We start from the raw sequence: 27479 nt of genomic DNA, 5'->3' as shown, positions 1-27479 counted from the left end.
GAGCTCTCTGTCTCCAGTAAACCACCTGCAGGAAAATATAGACTGGACTTTCTACCACAAATTTTTTGTGTGCTATTTAATATGTATGCTTTATTTATATTTATAAGAAAAATACCTAGTGGGATATTAAGTATAGGACAAGTGCCCAAAATATTTCTTTAATAACTAGATTGGTAAGAAAATATTTTTTAAAAAGTAGTTTCATGCAGCATTTCTATCAACTTCCAGAGGAAGTCTTGGTCTTACCACTTTAAATCTGCACCTATACAAAGGGTGCATTTAAGATTGTTTAATTTCTCCTGTGAAAAGAAGTCCATTTCCATCCATTCCAGTTTAGTGGTTTATATCCTTTCAAAAGGAACTGCTCAATCACAGTTATTGAAGGAACAAAGATATCTTTTTCTGACTATAGACAACATAAGAACATTGAAGACATTCTTAAATGTGAAGTAGCATGGCTGATGTTTGGTGAAATAGGTGATACTGAAAGTGACTGTTTAGTTATATGTTATGACACTGTGCTTTGTGAGTTCTATGGACTTTCCTAGCTTGGATGGTTTGCCTTAAGCAAAATAAAATCATCAGATTGTAACTATTATTCAATTTGTAGAAAATGTAGGAATTAACTTTAATAAGTGAGACAACTTTAAAGACAACATTTTGGGGGGGGATTTTACTTTTCCTCTCTTTTATATTGAAATACAGTTTATATGCAATATTATATTAGTTTCAGATGAACACTTAGTGATTTATCAATTATATACATTATTAAATGCTCACAATAATAAGTATAGTTACCATGTCACCATACAAAGATATCACAAGATTATAAGCTATAATAAAATAAAACAAAATCTGAACATTGTTTATATTTTGTAAGTTGTTAATAGTTTGTTTATATTATGTCTCCTTACTTTTGGAACAAGTACACAATCTACTTTATTTGACCAAGGTTGCTTTTTAATAGCTACTGTCAAAAATAAAAATAGCAATGTCCATATATTTCCAGGAAGAAATGATACCTAAAATTAATATAATAACAAATGTCAATTATATCTCAATAATAAAAATCAAAACATCAGTTTTATTTTTTTCTGAGTAAGAAAGAAATGTTTTTTGTGTGTATCTACTATTTATTACCTTTTAAAATAAATAAAAGCTTAAATAATAAAGCTTAAATTTTAAGTAAAACATAAAGATTAAATTTTGAAGAGTTTTTTATATCTTGTGACTTAAGTTAGGAAAATTACATGCTCCCTGGACAGCTGATTATCTTCACTCAAACCTTCAGTCAAACCCTGTCTGAGTTCCTGGACTCAGACTCCTTTATCCAGTGACATACTCAGCCCTGCCTTATGCATGATTAACGAATCATCTCATGTATAACATTTCAAAAAGCAAATTTCAGAATTTTTTCTTCCTGTAGACTTCTCCACTTCAGAAAATGACAACATAAGTCTTCCAGTTAATGGAGAAAAATCTTGAAGACATTTTTTTCTCCTTTTCTTTATTACATCCTAGAGGTAACTCCTCAGCTGTTATCCCTCTCTTCAGACTATATCCTGAATGTCATCATTTCTCTCCATTTCCATTTTTAACACTTTATCCCAAATTGTTATTATTTCTTACATGGATTATTGAAGCATCCTTACTGATTTCTTTACTCCTCTATAGTTTATCTTTATAAACACAAGTAAGAGTAATATCATTTATCTGCTCAATATCTGCAGTGGCTTCCCAATTCACTAGTAATGACTCTCAAATCTTGCTGAGCTCTTGAGCCTCATTGCCTGTCACTCTCTCCTTTCACACCCAATCTCAGTGTCCTTCTTGTAATGCCTTGAATATGTCAGGCTTGCTCACATCTGGGGAATTTTCACTTGCCTTACTGGAGATCTCTTTCAGGGCTTTGTCTGCATGGTTTATTCCTTCCCTTTATTTAGAACATGGTTTAAATGTTTTGCTTGACTACTCTTTATGAAATATAGCTCTATTATTCTTTAGCCTCCTTTAATGTTTTAATAATAATAATAATTTAATTTAACAATACCTTTTAAATATTTTTTCTTTATAATTCTTGCCATCTGATATATCATATGCTTTTCTTGCTTTCTTAATTTGTTTCCACTCACAAGAAAGTTCCATGTGGAAATTTTTTTTTTTTTTTTTTTTTACATAGTGAATAAGTTCTTACATTACATGGTAAACAGTGCAAGGGCAGTCATCACAGAAACTTTTGGTTTTGATCACGCAATATGAACCATAAACAATCAGGTCAAATATGGATATTCATTTGATTTTTATACTTCATTTATATGTGGATCCCACATTTCTCCCTTTATTATTATTATTATTATTATTTTTAATAAAATCCTGAAGTGGTAGGTAGATGCAAGATAAAGGTAGAAAACTTAGTTTAGTGTTATAAGAGAGCACATGTAGATGATCAGGTGTGTGCCTGTAGACTATGTGTTAATCCAAGCTAGACAAGGGCAATAAAACATCCACGGATGCAGAAGATTTCTCTCAGAACAGGGGGGGTGAGGTTCTAAGCCTCACCTCTGTTGATCCCCAATTTCTCACCTGATGGCCCCCCTGCGACTGTGCCTGTCTTAGGTTGTTCCTCCCTTGAGGAATCTTACCCGTCTCTGGCTAACCAGTCATCTTCTGGGGCCATACAGGGAAATGTGAAGTTGGTAAGTGAGAGAGAAGCCTTACTGTTTGAAAAGGTTAGCTTTTTACTTCTTTGCAGATTTATGCCCTGTGGCTTCTATGCCCAGCATTTGTCTTGAGGTATCTTTTGTACTTGGAGGAATTATGATACTCGGTAAATTCGATATGAGGCACGAATTCTATTTGAGGGTTGTAGTTAGGAAGGAAGAAGAAAAGCTATAGTGGTAGCAGATGGAAGAAAACATGGGAAGATTGATTATTTCTTTGACATATCTTCTTGGAGAGTAATTTAAGCATGTATAGGTTTTAAACTACTAATTAAATTGCACACACACATTAACATAATAGGAATACAGTTACATAACCAAAGCATACCTGTAATTACCAGCCATTTCCAGTGAGGCCAAGAAAACCAGTTAGGCACCCTAGGCATTTGTGAAAATTTGTCTATGATATAATGGATATTGTCCAACTGTACTTGAACAGCCTGAGAGAAATCAGACAAATTAAAACAGCCCATTCCTGGGAACTGTTCACATCCCATATGTTCTTTTAACAGTAGATAGTATGTAGTTGTAAGATTTTGGAGCGCTACAACTTGCACTTCTCCTAATTCTTGGTTGAGTTCCATCAGTGTAGATCCAGTCAATTTTGTTGTTTTACTGTATGCACAGGCCAGCTTAGATACCTCCTTCTTCATTCCCATGGCAAGTCCAAGAACCGGTGGGATGAATGCAGCTACAACTGAAGCATCGCCTGGATCTTTGTTGAGGTTTTTTGATGATCATCTTCTGGTATGACTCTTCCCAAGAGTGCTGATGCTGGAAGTTCTTCTTCATATCGTATCTTAGTTCATTTTCTGGGTAGCCAAATTAGGCTTTGATCCTCTGTATAAATACAAACAGACCCTTTGCCCACACTTTGATCTGCCCTTTATACCATTGTGTATAACTCATTGGAGGTCACCACACAGGAAATGCTTTTTTTCTTTACTTTTTTTTTTTTTAAGAGAAAGGAATATTATCAGAAAAGTGTACCTCCATAGCCGATCATCTGACACCCTTTAAGTGATCAAAGTTAAGGATATTTAAAGCATGCATTAATCGTTGATTTACAGTTATTTTTATCCTATCATGGAGTAATCCCCTTTTTCTTTTTTCTTTTTTTGTTATCTTTAATCTACACTTACATGAAGAATATTATGTTTACTAGGCTCTCCCCTAAACCAGGTCCCCACTATAAACCCCTTTACAGTCACTGTCCATCAGCATAGATAAATGTTGTAGAATCACTACTTGTCTTCTCTGTGCTGTACAGCCCTCCCCTTTCTCCCACCCCCACTATGCATGATGATCTTAATACTCCTCTTCTTCCTCCCCCTTATCCCTCCCTACCCACACATCCTCCCCAGTCCCTTTCCCTTTGGTACCTGTTAGTCCATTTTTGGGTTCTGTGATTCTGCTGCTGTTTTGTTCCTTCAGTTTATCATTTATTCTTATACTCCACAAATGAGTGAAATCATTTGGTAATTGTCTTTCTCCACTTGGCTTATTTCACTGAGCATAATACCCTCCAGCTCCATCCATGTTGCTGCAAATGGTTGGATTTGCCCTCTTCTTATGGCTGAGTAGTATTCCATTGTGTATATGTACCACATCTTTATCCATTCATCTACTGATGGACATTTAGGTTGTTTCCAATTCTTGGCTATTGTAAATAGTGCTGCAATAAACATAGGGGTGCATTGGTCTTTCTCAAACTTGATTGCTGCGTTCTTAGGGTAAATTCCTAGGAGTGGAATTCCTGGGTCAAATGGTAAGTCTGTTTTGAGCATTTTGATGAACCTCCATACTGCTTTCCACAATGGTTGAACTAGTTTACATTCCCACCAGCAGTGTAGGAGGGTTCCCCTTTCTCCACAGCCTCGCCAACATTTGTTGTTCTCTGTCTTTTGGATGGCAGCCATCCTTACTGGTGTGAGGTGATACGTCATTGTAGTTTTAATTCGCATTTCTCTGATAATTAGTGATGTGGAGCATCTTTTCATGTGTCTGTTGGCCATCTGTATTTCTTTTTTGGAGAACTGTCTGTTCAGTTCCTCTGCCCATTTTTTAATTGGATTATTTGATTTTTGTTTGTTGAGGCATGTGAGCTCTTTATATATTTTGGACATCAGGCCTTTATCGGATCTGTCATTTACAAATATATTCGCCCATACTGTAGGGTTCCTTTTTGTTCTATTGATGGTGCCTTTTGCTGTACAGAAGCTTTTCAGCTTAATATAGTCCCACTTGCTCATTTTTGCTGTTGTTTTCCTTGCCCAGGGAGATATGTTCAAGAAGAGGTCGCTCATGTTTATGTCTATGAGGTTTTTGCCTATGTTTTTTTCCAACGAGTTTAATGGTTTCATAGCTTACATTCAGGTCTTTGATCCATTTTGAATTTACTTTTGTATATGGGGTTAGACAATGGTCCAGTTTCATTCTCCTACATGTAGCTGTCCAGTTTTGCCAGCACCATCTGTTGAAGAGACTGTCATTTTCCCATTGTATGTCCATGGCTCCTTTATCAAATATTAATTGACCATATATGTCTGGGTTAATGTCTGGATTCTCTAGTCTGTTCCATTGGTCTGTGGCTCTGCTCTTGTGCCAGTACCAAATTGTCTTGATTACTATGGCTTTATAGTAGAGCTTGAAGTTGGGGAGTGAGATCCCCCCTACTTTATTCTTCTTTCTCAGGATTGCTTTGGCTATTCGGGGTCTTTGGTGTTTCCATATGAATTTTTGAATTATTTGTTCCAGTTCATTGAAGAATGTTGCTGGTAGTTTCATAGGGATTGCATCAAATCTGTATATTGCTTTGGGCAGGATGGCCATTTTGACGATATTGATTCTTCCTAGCCACGAGCATGGGATGAGTTTCCATTTGTTTGTGTCCCCTTTAATTTCTCTTAAGAGTGACTTGTAGTTTTCAGAGTATAGGTCATTCCCTTCTTTGGTTAGATTTATTCCTAGGTATTTTATTCTTTTTGATGCAATTGTGAATGGAATTGTTTTCCTGATTTCTCTTTCTATTGGTTCATTGTTAGTGTATAGGAAAGCTACAGATTTCTGTGTGTTAATTTTGTATCCTGCAACTTTGCTGTATTCTGATATCAGTTCTAGTAGTTTTGGGGTGGAGTCTTTAGGGTTTTTTATGTACAATATCATGTCATCTGCAAATAGTGACAGTTTAACTTCTTCTTTACCACTCTGGATTCCTTGTATTTCTTTGTTTTGTCTGATTGCCGTGGCTTGGACCTCCAGTACTATGTTAAATAGCAGTGGGGTGAGTGGGCATCCCTGTCTAATTCCCAATCTCAGAGGAAAAGCTTTCAGCTTTTCGCTCTTCAGTATAATGTTGGCTGTGGGTTTATCATAGATGGCCTTTATTATGTTGAGGTACTTGCCCTCTATTCCCATTTTGCTGAGAGTTTTTGTCATGAATGGATGTTGAATTTTGTCAAATGCTTTTTCAGCATCTATGGAGATGATCATGTGGTTTTTGTCTTTCTTTTTGTTGATGTGGTGTATGATGTTGATGGATTTTCGAATGTTGTACCAACCTTGCATCCGTGGGATGAATCCCACTTGGTCATGGTGTATGATCCTTTTGATATACTTTTGTATTCGGTTTGCTCATATTTTATTAAGTATTTTTGCATCTACATTCATCAGGGATATTGGTCTGTAATTTTCTTTTCTGGTGGGGTCTTTGCCTGCTTTTCGTATTAGGGTGATGTTGGCTTCATAGAATGAGTTTGGGAGTATTCCCTCCTCTTCTATTTTTTGGAAAACTTTAAGGAGAATGGGTATTATGTCTTCTCTGTGTGTCTGATAAAATTCCGAGGTAAATCCGTCCGGCCCGGGTGTTTTGTTCTTGGGTAGTTTTTTGATTACCGTTTCAATTTCTTTGCTCGTAATTGGTTTGTTTAACTTTTGTGTTTCTTCCTTGGTCAGTCTTGGAAGGTTGTATTTTTCTAGGAAGTTGTCCATTTCTTCTAGGTTTTCCAGCTTGTTGGCATATAGGTTTTCATAGTAGTCTTTAATAATTCTTTGTATTTCTGTGGAATCTGTCGTTATTTTTCCGTTCTCATTTGTGATTCTGTTAATTTGTGTTGATTCTCTTTTTCTCTTAATAAGTTTGGCTAGTGGTTTATCTATTTTGTTTATTTTCTCAAAGAACCAGTTCTTGGTTTCATTGATTTTTGCTATTGTTTTATTCTTCTCAATTTTGTTTATTTCTTCTCTGATCTTTATTATGTCCATCCTTCTGCTGACTTTAGGCCCCATTTGTTCTTCTTTTTCCAATTTCGATAATTGTGATGTTAGACTATTCATTTGGGATTGTTCTTGTTTCTTCAAGTGTGCCTGGATCGCTATATACTTTCCTCTTAAGACTGCTTTCGCTGCGTCCCACAGAAGTTGGGGCTTTGTGTTATTGTTGTCATTTGTTTCTATATATTCCTTGATCTCTATTTTAATTTGTTCATTGATCCATTGATTATTTGAATGTTGTTAAGCCTCCATGTGTTTGTGAGCCTTTTTGATTTCTTTGTAGAATTTATTTCTAGTTTTATACCTTTGTGGTCTGAAAAGTTGGTTGGTAGAATTTCAACATTTTGGATTTTGCTGAGGCTCTTTTTGTGGCCTAGTATGTGGTCTATTCTGGAGAATGTTCCATGTGCACTTGAGAAGAATGTGTATCCTGTTGCTTTCGGATGTAGAGTTCTATAGATGTCTATTAGGTCCATCTGTTCTACTGTGTTGTTCAGTGCTTCCGTGTCCTTACTTATTTTCTGCCCGGTGGATCTATCCTTTGGGGTGAGTGGTGTGTTGAAGTCTCCTAGAATGAATGCATTGCAGTCTATTTCCCCCTTTAGTTCTGTTAGTATTTGTTTCACATATGCTGGTGCTCCTGTGTTGGGTGCACATACATTTAGAATGGTTATATCCTCTTGTTGGACTGAGCCCTTTATCATTATGTAGTGTCCTTCTTTATCTCTTGTTACTTTCTTTGTTTTGAAGTCTATTTTGTCTGATATTAGTACTGCAACCCCTGCTTTCTTCTCGCTGTTGTTTGCCTGAAATATGTTTTTCCATCCCTTTACTTTTAGTCTGTACATGTCTTTGGGTTTGAGGTGAGTTTCTTGTAAGCAGCATATAGATGGGTCTTGCTTTTTTATCCATCCTATTACTCTGTATCTTTTAATTGGTACATTCAGTCCATTTACATTTAGGGTGACTATTGAAAGATATGTACTTATTGTCATTGCAGGCTTTAAGTTTGTGGTTACCAAAGGTTCAGGGTTAGCTTCTTTACTATCTTACTGTCTAACTTAGCTCGCTTATTGAGCTGTTATATACACTGTCTGGAGATTCTTTTCTTCTCTCCCTTCTTATTCCTCCTCCTCCATTCTTCATATGTTGGGTGTTTTGTTCTGTGCTCTTTCTAGGAGTGCTCCCATCTAGAGCAGTCCCTGTAAGATGTCCTGTAGAGGTGGTTTGTGGGAAGCAAATTCCCTCAGCTTTTGTTTGTCTGGGAATTGTTTAATCTCGCCATCATATTTAAATGATAGTCGTGCTGGATACAGTATCCTTGGTTCAAGGCCCTTCTGCTTCATTGCATTAAATATATCATGCCATTCTCTTCTGGCCTGTAGGGTTTCTGTTGAGAAGTCTGATGTTAGCCTGATGGGTTTTCCTTTATAGGTGACCTTTTTCTCTCTAGCTGCCTTTAAAACTCTTTCCTTTTCCTTGATCTTTGCCATTTTAATTATTATGTGTCTTGGTGTTGTCCTCCTTGGATCCTTTCTGTTGGGGGTTCTGTGTATTTCCGTGGTCTGTTCGATTATTTCCTCCCCCAGTTTGGGGAAGTTTTCAGCAATTATTTCTTCTAAGATACTTTCCATCCCTTTTCCTCTCTCTTCTTCTTCTGGTACCCCTATAATATGGATATTGTTCCTTTTGGATTGGTCACACAGTTCTCTTAATATTGTTTCATTCCTGGAGATCCTTTTATCTCTCTCTATGTCAGCTTCTATGCGTTCCTGTTCTCTGGTTTCAATTCCATCAATGGCCTCTTGCATCTTATCCATTCTGCTTATAAACCCTTGCAGAGTTTGTTTCATTTCTGTAATCTCCTTTCTGGCATCTGTGATCTCCCTCCGGACTTCATCCCATATCTCTTGCGTATTTCTCTGCATCTCTGTCAGCATGTTTACGATTTTTATTTTGAATTCTTTGTCAGGAAGACTGGTTAGGTCTGTCTCCTTCTCTGGTGTTGTCTCTGTGATCTTTGTCTGCCCGTAGCTTTGCCTTTTCTTGGTGATAGGAATAGTTTGCAGAGCTGGGACGAGTGACGGCTGGAAGAACTTCCCTTCTTGTTGGTTTGTGGCCCTCCTCTCCTGGGAGAACAGCGACCTCTAGTGACTTGTGCTTGGTAGCTGCGCTCAGACACGGCTTCTGCTTCCTGCCGGACTGCTATGTAGTTTATCTCCACTGTTGCTGTGGGCGTGGCCTGGCTCGGGGAGCTGCTCCAAAATGGTGGAGTTGCATTGGAGGGGTAGCGGCTAGGAGGCTATTTATCTCTGTAAGGGGCCTCTGTGCTCCCTGCAACCCAGGGGATTAGGGTGCCCAGAGATCCTCGGATTCCCTACCTCTGGATTAAGTGTCCCACCCTGCCCCTTTAAGACTTCCAAAAAGCACCTGCCAAAACAAAAGAACAATCACAAAAAAAAAAAAATTTTTTTTTAAATAAAGAAATAAAAATAAATAAATAAAAAATGGCCACTCATTTTTCTTTATTCTCTGGCGCCAGCCTCAGGCATCTGCTCACCGGTCTTGCTGCCCTATTTCCCTAGGATTGGGGTCCCTGCCCCTTTAAGACTTCCAAAAAGCGCTTGCCAAAATAAAACAGCAAAAAAAAAAAAAAAATGGCCACTCGCTTTTCTTTTGTCCTCCAGCGCCAGGCCTCCAGTACCTGCTCACTGGTCCTGCTGCCCTGTTTCCCTAGTATCCAGGGCCCCGCACACGCACTGTGTCTGCTCTCTGGTCTGGGTGGCTGGGGCTGGGTGTTCAGCAGTCCTGGGCTCCCTCACCCTCCCGCTCTGCCTCCTCTTCTCCCACTGGGAGCTGGGGGGTAGGGGCGCTTGGGTCCATGGGGCCAGAGCTTGTATCTTACCCCCTTCGCAAGGCACTGGGTTCTCGCAGGTGTGGATGTGGTCTGGATGTTGTCCTGTGTCCTCTGGTCTTTATTCTAGGAAGAGTTGTCTTTGTTATATGTTCATAGATATATGTGGTTTTGGGAGGAGATTTCCGCTGCTCTACTCACACTGCCATCTTGGCTCCTCTCAGAAATTTCTTTTTTTTTTTTATTAGATATCTTTTCTATATTCAGCACGAAAAAGAGAAATCTAGCACACTGAAATTAGTTGAAAAATTTTTAGAATGAAATGAAATAAAAAAGGATATGTTTATAACCACTTTATACATTTCTAATTGTAAAACATCATGCAGAAATAGTAAAACAGAACTTTCGGTAGATATTAAAATGTAAACACTCATCTATAGCTGCATGTGAAATATTGCAACTTCAAGATGATAGTAAAGAATTCAAACAAGTAGGCATTTTCTGACACCCAAATATGTGGTATTTAAACTATTCTAAAACACGAAATAAAAAATACTTTTCATTTCTTTCATTTGTTTTAGTATCATACAACTAACTTATAGGTATTATTATTTCCATAATAGTACTTTAGATTCCAGAACTTTAAGAAAGCTATTATGTTTTAACCCATCTAATGGCTCTATCTGTTGTTCTAGAAATCCATTTATGCTCATCCCACGTAACAGTTCAGTGTCCCCTTCGATATTATGAATAAAGCTGCTAAAACATTTATACATAATATAATGTGATTACTGGCATAAATTTTCATTTTTCTGCTATAAAAACTCAGGAGTGCAATCACTGGATCATCTGGTAGCACCAGGTTTAGTTTTATAAGAAACAGCCAAACTGTTTCCCACACTAGCTGTACTCTTTTACATTCCTAACACTAATATGTGAGTAATCCAGTTTCTCCACATTCTTGCTAGAACTTGAGGTCACCAATTTTTATTTTCACCATTCTGATATATGTGTAGTGATATTCCACTAACATTTTAATTTGCAATTTCCTTCTAGCTAATGATGTTGAGTATCTCTCCATGTGCTTGTTTGCCGTCTGTGTATCTTCAGTGAAATGTCTGTTCACATCTTCTGCTCTTTTCTGAGATTTTTTTTATTCTCAATTTTTTATATTTCTTTTTATATATACTATAAACTAGTCCTTTGTTGAATTGGTGGTTTCCAAATATTGTCTCCCAGTCTGTAGCTTATTTATTAATTCTCCTAATGGGGTCTTTCACAGAGCAGAAGTTTTAGTTTTGGTCAAGTCCAGTTTTTCCTATTATGAATTATGCTTTTGGTGTTTTAGAAACCCTAGAAACAAAAGATTGGCTCTTTCTATCCTAAAAGTTTTATATTTTTACATTTTACATCAAAGTATGTGATATATTTTGAGTTTATTTTTTCATAAGGTGTGACATGTTATTTTACCTATGTATATACAAATATACTAGCAACATTTGTTGTAACTATCTTTCTGGTATCAAATTATTTTGCGCATTTGTAGAAAGAAAATCCAATTGGCTTATTTGTTCTCTATTCTGTTCTTTATGTGTCTGTACCTCCATCAACATCGCAGTCTTGGCTATTGTATCTCAATAAAAAGTTCAACATCAGGTTACCATTCTCACTTTATTTTTTTTTCTTAAAATTTTCACTAATCTAGTTCCTCCATATTTCCATATAAATTTGAGAGTTATCTTGTGCGCATCCACAAGAAAATCTTGTTGAAGTTTTGATAGGAATCAGATTAAACCTATCTATCAATTTGGGGAGAATGAACATATTCCTATGTCGTCTTCTAATCCATGAACACAGTACAATTATATATTTGTATATTGCCAGAGGTTTTTTTTTATTAGTATCTTGTTTTTAACATAAAAGTCCTGTATATGGTTTGTTAGATTAACACTTGTGGGTTTTTATTTGAATAATTGTAAGTGATATTGTAGTTTTAATTTTGGTGTCCACCTGTTTATTACTAACATATTATTGTCTTACTAGCTCTAGGAGTTTTTGAACATTCCTTGGTATTTTCTACATAGATAATCATGTTATCTGTAAATAAGGATATGTATATATATATTTTTTTCTTCTAATCTGTATGCCTTTGATTTCTTTTTCTTGCCTTATTGCAGTGGCTAAAATTTCTAGCATTGTGTTGAATAAGAGTAGTTAGAGTAGGTATTCTTGCCTGGTTCATGATCTTAGGGGGAAAGGATTCAGTGTTTCACCATTAAGCGTAATGCTAGCTGTAGATTTTTTTGCAGATGTTCTTTCAGCAAGTTAAGCAAGTTCACCCTCTTTCTGGTTCTCTAAGAGTTTTTATCCATGAATACATGTTGAATTTTATTAAATTATTTTTCTGCATCAAATGATATTATCATGTTAATTTTCTTCTTTGGTCTGTAAATATAGTGTATTATATTGATTTATTTTTGATTATTGATACTGTCTTGCATCTCTGTAATATAAATCCCATTTGGTCATGGATATAATTATTTTTACATATTGTAGAATTCTATATGCTAACACTTTAAAGGATTTTTCTTTCTGTGTTCATGAATGGTATTGCTCTTTAGTTTACTTTTTTGAACTTGGTTTGTATGGAATTGGTATCATTATAATATCAGCTTCATGAAATGAACTGCGAATTGTTACCTCCTCTTCTATTTTTCTGGAATAGGTTGTGTGTAGAATCAGTGCTCATTCTCCTTAATATTTGGTAACATTCTCCAGTGAAATTATCAAGACCTAGGAATATATTTTTTGGAAGTTTTAAATTATGAATATGTTTTCTTAGTAATTATAGGGCTATTAAAATTGTTTCATATTGGGTGGGCTATGGCACATTGTAATTTTGAGGAAATTGGTATTTTCTCTAAATTAATCAATTTTATGGGTGTAGACTTATTTATATTTATTTTCCTTTGATATCTGCAGTTTATAATGCTATTTCCTCTTTTATTTCTGATTTTGGTAATTAGTTATCTTTTTTCCTTGTAAGTTTGCTAGAGGTTTGTCTATTTTATTAATTTTTACAAAGAACAATCTTCCAAACTCTTTGTATCATTGATTTTCTATGTCATTTTTCTGTTTTCAATTTCATGATTTCTCTTGTATTTATTATTTCCTTCTTTTTGCTTGCATTGAGTTTATTTTGCACTTCTTTTTATAGATTATTGAATTGGGAGGTTAGATTATTGATTTGAAACTTACACTGGTTTCTAAAGTATACATTTATTGCTTTAAGTGTTCCCCTCACCACTGCCTTTACATGTATCCCCAAAATTTTGGTGTGTGATATTTTTGTTTTTATTAAGCTCACTGCATGTTTTGGTTTCCTTGGGACTTCCTTAAATTGTTTAGAAGTGTTATGGTTAATTTCCATGCATTTGTAGGGTTATTTTGTTATCTTTGTTATTGATTTCTAGTTTGATTCAACTGTGGTTGGATAAATATATTCTGTATTATTTCAGTTCTGTTAAATTTCTTGAAGGTTTTTGAGGTTTGTTACATGGCTTAGGATGCCATTTATTTGGTATATGTCTGTGGGCACTTGAAAAGAATGTATATTCTGCTTTCCTATCACAGTCTAATGCTTTCATTATTTTACCAGTTTAAGTATAGAAATCTTGACTCTCTTTGTGTCCTTTACTTTGCCTTGTTTATAATGTAGTTGTCTTGAATATTTCCTCTACGTACATTTAGGACCACATTGGACAGTATTATAATTTTTGCTTTAACCATCTGGCATAATTTAGAAAACTCCAGAAGAAAAGTAAAGCCTATTGAATATTCCCTTATTTTTGCCAAGTATTTTATGTCTTCCTGATGTTCCAAGTTTTTAAAAATTATTTCCTTTCTGTTTAATGATCTTATTTAGCAATTATTTTAGGGTAGATTTGCAGTTTAAAAGTTATCTTAGTTTTCATTCATCTGACAGTATTTTGTTTACCTTCCCTTTTTAACCTCAGTTTTATTAAGATAAGTAACATACACCATTGAATAAGTTTAAGGTATATAGCATGATGGTTTGATTTACATATATTGTGAAATGATTACCACAGTAGGTTCTGCTAAATCCATTTTCTACTACAGATACAATACAAACAAAAGAAGGAAAATAAGGAATAAAAGAAAAAATTCTGTTTATGATGTGCAGTCTTAGGATTTACTCCCTTAACTTTCCTATTTCTCACATAGCAATGTTAGCTCTAGTTGTCATGTTGTACATTACATCCCTGGACCTTATTTATCTTATAAAAGTGGAAGCTTATGCTTTTGAACCACGTTGCAAATCCCCTCCCCTGGTAACCTTGCCTCTGGTAACCACAAGTCTGATCTCTTATTCTTTTACTTTAGTTTTGTTTCTAGATTCCATATGTAAGGGAAAGTAAATGAGATTTGCCTTTCTCTGTCTGACTTATTTCATTTACCAGAAGGCCTTCAAAGAAGCATCCATGTTGTCACAAGTGGTATGATTTACTCATTTTTATCCCCAAGTAATATTCTACTGTATGTGTATGAACATGTATGTGTGTGTATTTATATGTATAAATATATACACCAAACTTCTTTGTCCATTCATCTACTGATGGAAACAGGTTGTTTCCCAGTCTTAGCTATTGTAAATTATGATTCTATGAATATGGGGTACAGATATTTTTTCAAGTTGGTGTTTTTGTTTCTTTGGATATATTGCCAGAAGCGGACTTACTGGATCATATGATAGTTCTATATTTACTATTTTAAGGATCCTCCATACTATACTGTTTTCCATGATGGCTGCACCAGTCTACAATCCTACCAATATACAAGGGTTCTCTTTTCTACATCCATGCCAACAATTGTTATCTCTTGTCTTTTTGATGATTGCTATTCTACCAGGCACAAGGTTATTGCTCATCATGGTTTTAATTTGCATTTCCCTAATAATTAGGGATGTTGAGCATCTTTTCATGTTTGTTGGCCTTTACTATATCTTCTTTGGAGAAATGTTTATTCAGGTTCATTGCCCTCTTTTTAACTGGATTATTTGTTTCTTTTGCTATTGAATTGTATGAGCTCTTTGTATAATTTGGATATTAATCCCTTTTCAGAGATGTGGTTTACAAATATTTTTTCCTATTTGTAGGTTGTCTTTTCACCTTGTTGATGTTTTCTTTTGCTATGTAGAAATTTTTTAGTTTGATACAGTCCCACCTGTTTGTTTTTGGTTTTCTTGTGTTAGGTGTCATATCCAGAAAATAATTACCAAGACCCATGTCTAAGAGCTAGGTTCCTATGTTTTCTTTTAGGAGTTTCATGGTTTCAGGTGTTACATTTAAATCCTTTATGCATTTTGAACTAAATTTTGTGAGTTGTATAAGCTATGAGTCCAGTTGCATTCTTTTTACATGTGAATATTCTATTATTTGAGCACTATTCATTGATTTGATCTCTTCTTATTGAGTCTTCTTGGCTCCCTTGTCAAACATTCACTGACCATATATGCTTAGTTTTATTTCTGAGCTCAATTCTGTTCTATTGATTTTAAACAAGAACTATAAGTGTTTTCATAATATTATAAAATTTAAATAAAAACATTATTTTTATGCCAGTACCATTCTGTTTTGATGACTATAGGTCTATAGAATAGCTTGAAATCAGGAAGTGTGGTATCTCCTGCTTTGTTCTTCTTCAGGATTTCTTTGGCTCTTTGGGGTCTTTCGTGGTTCCATATAAATTTTAGGAATGTTTTTTCTACTTGTGTAAAAAATGCAATTGGAATCTTGTTAGGGATTGAATTGAAGCTATAGATGGCTTTCAGTAGTACTGACATTTAATAATATTAATTCTTCCAATTCATGACTATGGGATATCTTTCTATTTATTTGTGTCATCTTTGAATTCTTTTATCAGTGTCTTGTAGTTTTCAGTGTATAGATCTTTCACTTCCTTAGTTAAACCCACTGATTTTTCTGTTAATTTTGTATCCTGAAACTTTTCTGAATTCATGATTTGAACTAACAGTTTTGGGGTTGAGTCTTTAGGATTTTTCTATATATAAAATCATGTCATTTGCAAATAGAGACAACTTTACTTCTTCCTTCCAATACTGAAACTTTTTCCTTTTTCTTTTCTGAATGCTGCAGCAAGGATTACCTGTATTATATTGAATAGTAGTGGTGAGAGTAGACACCATTGTCTTTTTTCATAAATCAAGAGGAAATTCTTTTCAGATTTTCATCATTGACTGATATTTGTTGTAGGCTTGTAATGTATGGCCTTTATTATATTGAGATATACTCCTTCTAAACCTGACTTGTTAGTCTTTTTTTTAATCACAAATAGAATTTGAATTTTATGGAATGTTTTTACTGCATCATCTATTGAGATTATCATGTGATTCTTTTCTTTCAGTATATTAATATAATGCATTACATTGATTGATTTGCATATGTTGAATCATACTTACATGCCAGGGTTCAATCTCACTTGATCATGGTGAGTGATCCTTTTAACGTGCTGCTGAATTTGGTTTGCTAGTATTTTATTTAGAATTTTTGCATCTGTATTCATCAGGGAAATTGTTCTTTACTTTTCTGTGGTGTCTTTTTCTGATTTTGGTTTCAAGATAATGCTGCCCTAATAAAATGAATTTGGGAGTGTTCACTCCTGGTTTGTCTTCTTCAAATCACTGACCCTTAGTTTGGTTAATTTTTTGTATTGTTTTACTTTTTTCTGTTGCATTTGTTTCTGCTCTTCTCTTTATATTTTCTTTTGTCTGCGAACTGTGTGTTCAGTTTATTCTTCTTTGTACAGTTCCTTAAGGTATGGAGTTAGGTCATCTATGTGGGATCTTTCTTATCTTTTTAATGTAGGCATTTATTGCTATCAACTTCCCTCATGAGAACTGCTTTTGCTGCATCCCATAAGTTCTAGTATGTTGTATTTCCATTTTCATTTGTTTCAAGTAATTTTGATTTCCCCTTTGTTTAATACTTCAACCCATTGACCATTAAGGGGACTGTTGTTTAATTTCCATGTGTTCATGAATTTTCTGTTTTTGTCACTCATTGATTTCTATTTTTACATCATTGTGGTCAGAGAGGATACATAGTCTTTCAGGATATGTAAAATTTTAATTTTCTTGAATTTTCTCAAAGCTGCTTTGTGCCCTAATGTATATCATCTATCCTAAAAGTTTTTCCATATGCACTTGAGAAGAATGGGTGTTCAGCTATTATTGCATACAATATTCTCCATATGTCTGTTAGATCCATTTGGTTTATAGTGTTGAAATCCACTTTTATTGATTCTCTATCTGGATTATCTTTCCATTTTTGAGAGTGGAATATTAAGATCCCCAACAATTATCATATTATTGTTTATTTCTCCTTTTAATGGTGTTTGTTTTCTCTATGTATACTTAGGTGCTCTGATATTGTGTGCCTACATCTTTTCATCTTTGTATTCTTGAGGTATTGACCACTTTATCATTACATATTGACCTTCTTTGTCTCCTTTCACCATTTTTACTTTAAAATCTATTTTGTCCTATGTAACTATAGCTACCCCTGGTTGTTATTGGTTGTCATTTGCTTGAAATATTTTTCATTTGTTCACTCTCAGTGTATGTGTGTCTTTAGTGCTAAAATGAGACTCTTATAGATGCCATATTGTTGGCTTTTGTTTTTTCATCCATTCTGCCACTCTATGTCCTTTGGGAATTTTAATTAGCTTGCATTTAATTATTGAGAGGTAAGGACTCACTATTACCAATTTGTTAATTGTTTACTGGTTGTTATTTAAGTCCATTGTTCCTTTTATTTTTTTAATCCTTTTTGCTTTTTCCTGTTTTGGAATATTTTAGTATCATATAGTTTGATTTCTTTACCATGTTCTTCTGTGTAATTACTACAGTATTTCCCTTGTGGTTACCATGAGGTTTACATAAAGTATTTTAAACTTACAACAGCCTATTTTAAACTTATAGTAACTTATCTTCAGTAGATTTTGTATAGTTTATGCTAGTGCTTCTTCTCCCTCTCACATTTTAGGTTACTGCTGTTATAATTTACCTGTTTTATAAATTGGGAAACTATTAGCAAATTATTATACTTATGGTTATTTTTCTACTTTCTTTTTTCAACTTTTAAACAAATTGTGAGTTTACACAACTATTACCATATTGCAGAATGTAACTTTATTTTTATCATTTCCAGTGATATTTAAACTACTTTTTTGTGTTTTGTGATATTAATTAACAATATTTTACTTCCACTCAAAAAACTTCCATTAGAATTACTTGTAAGACAGCTATGGTGGTAATTAATTCCTTCAGACTTTGTGGGGTATATAGAATAGAAATCAGAGAACAGGAATACAGAGAAGCTGAGGCAGAGAGAGATAAAAGGGTCTCCAGAAATGAAAGAATATTAAGAGAACTGTGTGACCAATCTCAACGGCACAGTATTCACGTTATTGGGGTACCAGAAGAAGAAGAGAGAGAAAAAGAGATAGAAAGTGTCTTTGAAGAAATAATTGCTGAAAACTTCCACAAACTGGGGGAGAAAATAGTCTCTCAGACCATGGAAACCCACTGATCTCCCAGCACAAGGAACCCAAGAAGGACAACATGAAGACATATAATAATTAAAATGGCAAAGATCAAAGACAAGGACAGAGTATTAAAGGTAGACAAAGAGAGAAAAAAGGTCACCTACAAACAAAAACCCATCAGCCTATCATCAGAATTCTCAAAAGAAGCCTTACAGGCCAGAAGAGAATGGCATGATATATTTAATGTAATGAAACAGAAGGGTGTTGAACCAACAATACTGTATCCTGCATGATTAAAATTTAAATATAAAGGAGGGATTAAACCATTCCCAGACAAGCAAATGTTGAGGGAATTTACCTCCCACAAACCACCTCTACAGGATATTTTAATGGAACTGCTCCAGATAAAAGCACTCCTCAGGCTAAATAGATGTCACCAGAGAAAATAAAATCACACCAAAGAAAGCAGACCAACCAAATACTAACTAAAGGCAGAAAATAAAATAAACTATTCACAAAAGAGTACAGAATAAAACACCTAACATACAAAGAATGGAGGAGGAGGAATAAGAAGGGAGAGAAATAAAGAATCATCAGACTGTGTTTATAATAGCTTAATAAGTGAGTTAAGTTAGATGGCTAGATAGTAAAAAAGCTACCCTTGAACATTTGATAATCAGAAATCTAAAGCCTGCAATGGCTATAAGTACATATCTTTCAATAATCACCCTAAATGTAAATGGACTGAATGCACCAATCAAAAGACACAGAGGAATAAAATGGATAAAAAAGCAAGACATATCTATATGTTGCTTATAAGAGACTCACCTCAAACCCGAAGGTGTACACAGACTAAAAAGTCAAGGGATGGAAAAAGATATTTCATACAAAAAATAGGGAGAAAAAAGCAGGTGTTGCAATACTTGTATCAGACAAAATAGACTTCAAAACAAAGAAAGTAATGAGATAAAGAAGAACATTACATAACGATAAAGGGGTCAGCCCAACAAGAGGATATAACCATTATAAATATATGTGCACCCAATAAAGGAGCACCAACATATGTGAAACAAATACTAACAGAATTAAAGGAGGAAATAGAAAGCAATGCATTCATTCTAGGAGACTTCAACACACCACTCACTCCAAAGGACAGATCCACCAGACAGAAAAGTAAGGACACAGAGGCACTGAACAACACACTAGAACAGATGGACCTAATAGACATCTATAGAACTCTACACCCCAAAGCAGCAGGATACACATTCTTCTCAAGTGCACATGGAACATTTTCCAGAATAGACCACATACTAGGCCACAAAAAGAGCCTCAATAAATTCAAAAAGATTGAAATTATACCAAAGAACTTCTCAGACCACAAAGGTATTAAACTATAAATAAATTGTACAAAGAAAACAAAAGGCTCACAAACACATGGAGGCTTAACAACATGCTCCTAAATAGTCAATGGATCTATCACCAAATTAAAATAGAGATCAAGCAATATATGGAGAAAAATTACAACAACAGCACAAAGCCCCAATTTCTGTGGGACACAGAGAAGGCCCATCCAGGCCTATTTAAAGAAGAAAGAACAATCCCAAATGAATAATCTATAGTCACAATTATTGAAATTGCAAAAAGAAGAACAAATGAGGCCCAAAGTCAGCAGGAGGGACATAATAAAGATCAGAGAAGAAATAAATAAAATTTAGAAGAATAAAACAATAGAAAAAATCAATGAAACCAAGAGCTAATTCTTTGATAAAATGAAAAAAATATATAAGCCCCTACTCAGACTTATTAAGAGAAAAAGAGAATCTACACACATCAACAGAATCAGAAATGAGAAAGGAAAAATGTTGACAGACTCCGCAGAAATGCAAAGAATTGTTAGAGAATACTATGAGAATCTATATGCTAACAAGCTGGAAAACCTAGAAGAAATGGACAACTTCCTAGAAAAATACAAACTTCCAAGTGTGACCAAAGAAGAAACAGAAAATCTAAACAGGCCAATTACCAGCAACCAAATTGAATTGGCAATCAAAAAACTACCCAAGAACAAAAGCTCCAGGCCAGATAGATTCACTGCTGAATTTTATCAGACATATAGAGAAGACATAATACCCATTCTCCTTAAAGTTTTTCAAAAAATAGAAGAGGAGGGAATACTCCCAAACTCATACTTTGAGGCCAACATCACTCAAGTACAAAACCCAGGCAAAGACCTCACCAAAAAAGAAAATTACAGACCAATATCCCTGATGAAAATTGATGCAAAAATAATCAACAAAATATTAGCAAAACTAGTTCAAAAATACATCAGGAGAATCATACACCATCATCAAGTGGGATTCGTGTCAGGGATGCAAGGATGCTACAACATTCGAAAATCCATCAGCATCATCCACCACATCAACAAAAAGGACAAAAACCACATGATCATCTCCATAGATGCCGTAAAAGCAACTCGACAAAATTCAACATCCATTCATGATAAAAACTCTCAACAAAATGGGTACAGAGGGCAAGTACCTCAACATTATAAAGGCCATATATGACAAACCCACAGCCAACATCATACTTAACAGCAAGAAGTTGAAAGTTTTCCTCTAAGATTGGGAACAAGACAGGAATGCCCACTCTCCCCACTGTTATTCAACATAGTACTGAGGTCCTATCCATGGCAATCAGACAAATTCAAAGAAATAAAAGGCACCCAGATTGGCAAAGAAGTTAAACTGTCCCTGTTTGCAGATGACGTGATATTGTACATAAAAAACCCTAAAGAATCCACTCCAAAACTAATATCTGAATTCAGCAAATTTGCAGGATACAAAATTAATACACAGAAATCTGTGGCATTCCTATACACTAATAATGAACTAGCAGAGAGAGAAATCAGGAAAACGATTCCATTCACAATTGCATCAAAAAGAATAAAATACCTAGGAATAAACCTAACCAAGGAAGTGAAAGACCTATACCCTGAAAACTACAAGAAACTCTCAAGAGAAATTAAAGAAGATACCAATAAATGGAAACTCCTTCCATGCTCATGGGTAGGAAGAATTAATATTGTCAACATGGCCATCCTGCCTAAAGAAATCTATAGATTCAATGCAATTCTTATCAAAATACCAACAGCATTCTTCAACAAACTAGAGAAAATTGTTCTAAAATTCATATAGAACCACAAAAGACCTCGAATAGCCAAAGCAATTCTGAGAAGGAAGAATAAAGCAGGGGGAATTACGCTCCCCAACTTCAAGCTCTACTACAAAGCCACAGTTATCAAGACAATTTGGTACAGGCACAGGAAATGACCCATAAACCAATGGAACAGACTAGAGAGCCCTGATATAAACCCAACCATATATGATCAATTAATATATGATAAAGGAGCCATGGATATACAATGGGGAAATGACAGCCTCTTCAACAGCTGGTGTTGGCGAAACTAGACAGCTACATGCAAGAGAGTGAAACTGGATTATTGTTTAACCCCATACACAAAAGTAAACTTGAAATGGATTAAAGACTTGAATGTAACTCATGAAACCATAAAACTCTTAGAAGACAACATAGGCTGACATCTACTGAATATAAGCATGAGCAACTTCTTCCTGAATGCATCTCCTTGAGCAAGGGAAACAAAAGCAGAAATAAACTCACAGGACTATGTCAAACTAAAAAGTTTCTTTAAGGCAAAGGACACCATCAAAAGAACAAAAAGGCATCCAACAGTATGGGAGAATATATTTGTAAATGACATATCCTACAAGGGGCTATCCAAAATATATAAAGAACTTAAATGCCTCAACACCCAAAAAGCAAATAACCTGATTAACAAATGGGCAGAGGATATGAAGAGGCAATTCTCGAAAGAAGTTCAGATGGCCAACAGTCACATGAAAAGATGTTACACATCACTAATCATCAGGGAAATGCAAATGAAAACCACAATGAGATATCACCTCACACCAGTAAGGATAGCCAGCATCAAAAAGACTAAGAGCAACAAATGCTGGCGTGGATGTGGAGAAAGGGAAACCCTCCTACACTGCTGGCGGGAATGTAAGCTAGTTCAACCATTGTGGAAAGCAATATGGAGGTTCCTCAAAAAACTAAAAATAGAAACCCCATTTGAACCAGGAATCCCACTCCTTGGAATTGAGCCAAAGTATACAGCTTCTCAGATTCAAAATGACATAAGCACCCCTATGGTTATCGCAGCACTTTTTACAATAGCCAAGATATGGAAGCAACCTAAGTGTCCATCAGTAAATGAATGGATAAAGAAGAGGTTGTACATATACACAATGGAATACTATTCATCCATAAGAAAGAAACAAAGCTTACCATTTGCAACAACATGGATGGTGCTGGAGGACATTATGCTTGGTGAAATAAGCCAGGTGGAGAAAGACAAATGCCAAATGATTTCCCTCATTTGTGGAGTATAACAATGAAACAAAGCTGAAGGAACAAAATAACAGCAGACTCAGAGACTCCAAGAATGTACTAGTGGTTACCAAAAGGGAGTGGTGTGGGAGGGCGGGTGGTGAGGGAGGGAGAAGGGGATTGAAGGGTATCATGTTTAGTACACATGGTGTGGGGGATCACGGAGAGGACATTGTAGCACTGAGAAGGCACATATTGGATCTGTGGCATTTTACTACACTTATGGACAGTCACTGCATTGGGTATGGGTGGGGACTTTATAATATGGGAAATGTAGTAACCACATTGTTTTTTCATGTGAAACCTTCATAAGAGTGTATAACAATCATACCTTAATAAAAAAATATTATCTTTCTAGGCTGTATAAATGTCAGAACCTTTGTTGTGATTTAGTCCTCTGGTTTTGTAAGATGCTACCAGTGAGGAAAAGATGTCTATTCATTGTTTCATCTGCATGTGAATATACAATTATTTTGCAATAAAAAAGCTTATCTAAAAATAAAATTTTAAATTCACTAGTAAAAGTTATATTTATAAATATGCACATACATAATACCCCAGCATGATATAAAATTTAAATATTCTTTGTCATGTAGACCAAACTAAAATAATAATTATATGCTTGAGCAAATACAAGATTAATATTAGCAGTATTCTTTAAATGAGCAATATTTATTTGTATTGATGAATGTATTTATACAGAAGGGGTTTCAAACAACACAGAGTTTATGATATCATATCCAGTATTTATTCCACAGGATTTATTTTACAATGAATGGTAAAATGAATTTCTCATTTGAACGAGGGAGCGATACATTAATAGTGTGTCTTCTGGGGTCAAATACCTAAGGTTGTATTGTAATAAAAGTATGAAAGTTACTGCAGGACACAATGTATTCCTTATTGATATTTTTTTAATGGAATGAGTCTATAGGCTGACCTCAATATATTCATACCATAAACACCTGGCATGTGTCAGGCTGAGTGTTAGTGTGGGGAAAGAGAATAAAAATTCTAATGTAAAGGAAATGTGTATGCTGTTTACCAGATCAGGTATCTTCCAGTCTGAATCGCTTGTATTTCTTTTTCTTGTCTAATTGCTCTAGCTAGAATCTCCTGTACAGTTATAAATAGAATTGCCAAGAGTGGGCATCTTTGTATAATTTCTTTTTAAAAATTTTATAATTAAAAAGTTTTTTATTGAGATACATTAAAATAAAATGCACAAATCACATTGTACTGCTTGATGAATTTTGACATGTGTTATGCACTCATGTAACCATCACCCTGATCAAGATATCAAACATTCTCACTAATATTTTTCCCTTCACTTACTTTACCCATCCTTACACCCCCCTTCCCTATGGCAACCACCAGTCAGTTCTCTGTGACTCAGAGTCTATTTTTGTTCTGTTTGTTTGTTTTGATTTTTAGATCGCACATGTAAGTAAAATCATACAATAGTCATTTTCCTTTGTCTGATTTATTTCACCTAGCATAATACCCTCTAGGTCCCTTCATGTTGTAAAAAATTGCAAGGTGTCATTCTTTTTTGTGGCTAAGTAATAGTCCACTGTATATATGCACCACCTCTTCTTTTTCGAGTTCATCTGTTTATGGAAACTTAGGTTGCATCCATGTCTTGGCTATTGTAAATAATTCAGCAGTAAACATAGGAGTGCATATATCTTTTGAAATTGGTGATTTTGTTTTCTATGGTCAAATTCTCAGAAGTGGAATTGCTGGGTTGTATGGTATTTCTATGTTTAGTTTCTTGAGAAACCTTCATACTACTTTCTGTAGTAGCTGCACCAATTTGAAATCCTACCAGCAGTGTGCAAGGGTCCCCTTTTCTCCACATCCTCACCAACATTTGTTATTTGTTGTTTTTGGATAGCAGCTATTCTAACAGGTGGGAGGTGTTATCTCTTTGTGTGTTTGATTTAATTTTGTATCTTTTTTTATTAAGGTATTATTGATAAGTACTCTTATGAATGTTTCACATGAAAAACAATGTAACTATTACATTCAACCATATTATCAAGTCCTCACCCATACCCCATTGCAGTCACTGTCTATAAGTGTAGTAAGATGCCGCAGATACACTATTTGCCATCTCTGTGCTACACTATCTTCCCTGTGACCCCACACAACATGTGTACTAAACATAACACCCTTCAATCACCTTCTTCCTTCGTCCCCATCCACCCTCCCACACCCCACCCATTGGTAACCGCTAGTCCCTTCTTGGGGTTTGTGAGTCTGCTGCTGTTTTGTTCCTTCAGTTTTGCTTCATTTTTGTACTCTGCAAATGAAGGATATCATTTGGCACTTGTCTTTCTCTGCCTGGCTTATTTAACTGAGCATAATATCCTCCAGCTCCATCCATGTTGTTGCAAATGGTAGGATTTGCTTATTTCTTATGGCTGAATAGTATTCCATTGTGTATATGTGCCAAATCTTCTTTATCCATTCATCTACTCATGGACGTTTAGGATGCTTCCGTATCTATGCTATTGTAAATAATGCTGCAATCAAAATGGGGGTGCATATATCTTTTTGAATCTGAGAAGTTGTATTCTTTGGGTAGACTTCTAGGAGTGGGATTCCCAGCTCAAATGGTATTTCTATTTTTAGTTTTTTGAGAAACCTCCATATTGCTTTCCACAATTGTTCAACTAGCTTACATTCCCACCAGCATTGTAGGAGGGTTGCACATTCTCCACATCTTCACCAACATTTGTTGTTCTTAGTTTTTTCAATGCTGGTCATCCAAACTGGTTGAGGTGAAATCTCACTGTAGTTTTAATTTACATTTCACTGATGATTGGTGATGTGGAGCATCTTTCTGTGTGTCTGTTGGTCATCTGAATTTCTTCTTTGGAGAATCGTCTCTTCATATCCTCTGCCCATATGTTAATTGGGTTATTTGCTTTTTGGGTGTTGAGGTGTGTAAGTTCTTTATATATTTTGGGTGTTAACCCTTTGTTGGATATGTCATTTACAAATATATTCTCCCATACTGTTGGATGCCTTTTTGTTTTGTTGATGATATACTTGGCTGTACAAAAACTTTTTAGTTTGATGCAGTCCCATGAGTTCATTTTTGCTTTTGTTTTCCTTTATCGAGGAGATGGGTTCAGGAAGAAGTTGCACTTGCTTATATTCAGGAGATGTTTGCCTATGTTGTATTCTAAGAGTTCTATGGTTTCATGAGTTGCATTCAATTCTTTAATCCATTTTGAGTTTACTTTTGTGTATGGGGTTAAACAATAATCCAGTTTCATTCTCTTACATGTAGCTGTCTAGTTTTGCTAATACCAGCTGTTGAAGAGGCTGTCCTTTCCCCATTGTATGTCCATGACTCCTTTATCATATATTAATTGACCATATATGGTTGGGTTTATATTAGGGCTCTCTAGTCTGTTCCATTGGTTTATGGGTCTGTTCTTGTGCCAGTACCATATTGTCTTGATTACTTTGGCTTTGCAGTAGAGCTTGAAGTTGGGGAGTGTAATTCCCCCTGCTTTATTCTTCCTTATCAGGATTGCTTTGGCAATTTGAGGTCTTTTGTGGTTCCATATGAATTTTAAGATGATTTTCTCTAGTTTGTTGAATAATGCTGTTGGTATTTTGATAGGAATTGCATTGAATCTATAAGTTTCTTTAGGCAGGATGGCCATGTTGACAATATTAATTCTTCCTATCCATGAGCATGGGATGTGTTTCCATTTATTGGTATCTTCTTTAATTTGTCTCATGAGTGTCTTGTAGTTTTCAGAGTATAGGTCTTTCACTTCCTTGGTTAGGTTGATTCCTAGGTATTTTATTCTTTTTGATGCAATTGTGAATGGAATCGTTTTCCTGATTTCTCTCTCTGCTAGTTCATTGTTAGTATATAGGAATGCCACAGATTTCTGTGTAGTAATTTTGTATCCTGCAACTTTGATGAATTCAGATATTAGATCTAGTAGTTTTGGAGTGGATTCTTTAGGGTTTTTTATGTACAGTATCATGTCATCTGCAAACAAGGACAGTTTAACATCTTCCTTGCCAATCTGGATGCCTTTTATTTCTTTGTGTTGTCTGATTGCTGTGGCTAGGACCTCAAGTACTATGTTGAATAGAAGTGGGGAGAGTGGGCATCCTTGTCTTGTTCCTGATCTTATAGGAAAAGCTTTCAGCTTCTCGCTGTTAAGTATGATGTTGGCTGTGGGTTTGTCATATATGCTCTTTATTTTGTTGAGGTATTTGCCCTCTATACCCATTTTATTAAGAATTTTTATCATGAATGGATGCTGAATTTTTTCAAATGCTTTTCCATCATCTATAGAGATGATCATGTGGTTTTTGTCCCTATTTTTGTTGATGTGTTGTATAATGTTGATGGATTTTCTAATATTGTACCATCCTTGCATCCCTGGAATAAATACTTGATCATGGTGGGTGATCTTTGTAATGTATGTTTGAATTCGGTTTGCTAATATTTTGTTGAGTATTTTTACATTTTTGTTCATTAGGGATATTGCTCTGTAATTTTCTTTTTTTGTGGTTTCTTTGCCTGGTTTTTGTATTAGAGT

At 35.1% G+C, this 27479-nt stretch overlaps 1 protein-coding gene across 1 annotated transcript in view; it reads right to left on the bottom strand.

Moving 5' to 3' along the window:
* The window catches only part of LOC118933468 (nck-associated protein 1-like), a 368769-nt gene that overhangs the window by 26012 nt on the left and 315278 nt on the right, over positions 1-27479 (bottom strand). The gene's annotated exons all lie outside the window — the stretch shown is intronic.

The sequence above is a fragment of the Manis pentadactyla genome, chromosome 6 (assembly GCF_030020395.1).
Source record: "Manis pentadactyla isolate mManPen7 chromosome 6, mManPen7.hap1, whole genome shotgun sequence".
NCBI classification, from domain to species: domain Eukaryota; kingdom Metazoa; phylum Chordata; class Mammalia; order Pholidota; family Manidae; genus Manis; species Manis pentadactyla.
This window is presented reverse-complemented; position numbering and strand designations above follow the sequence as displayed.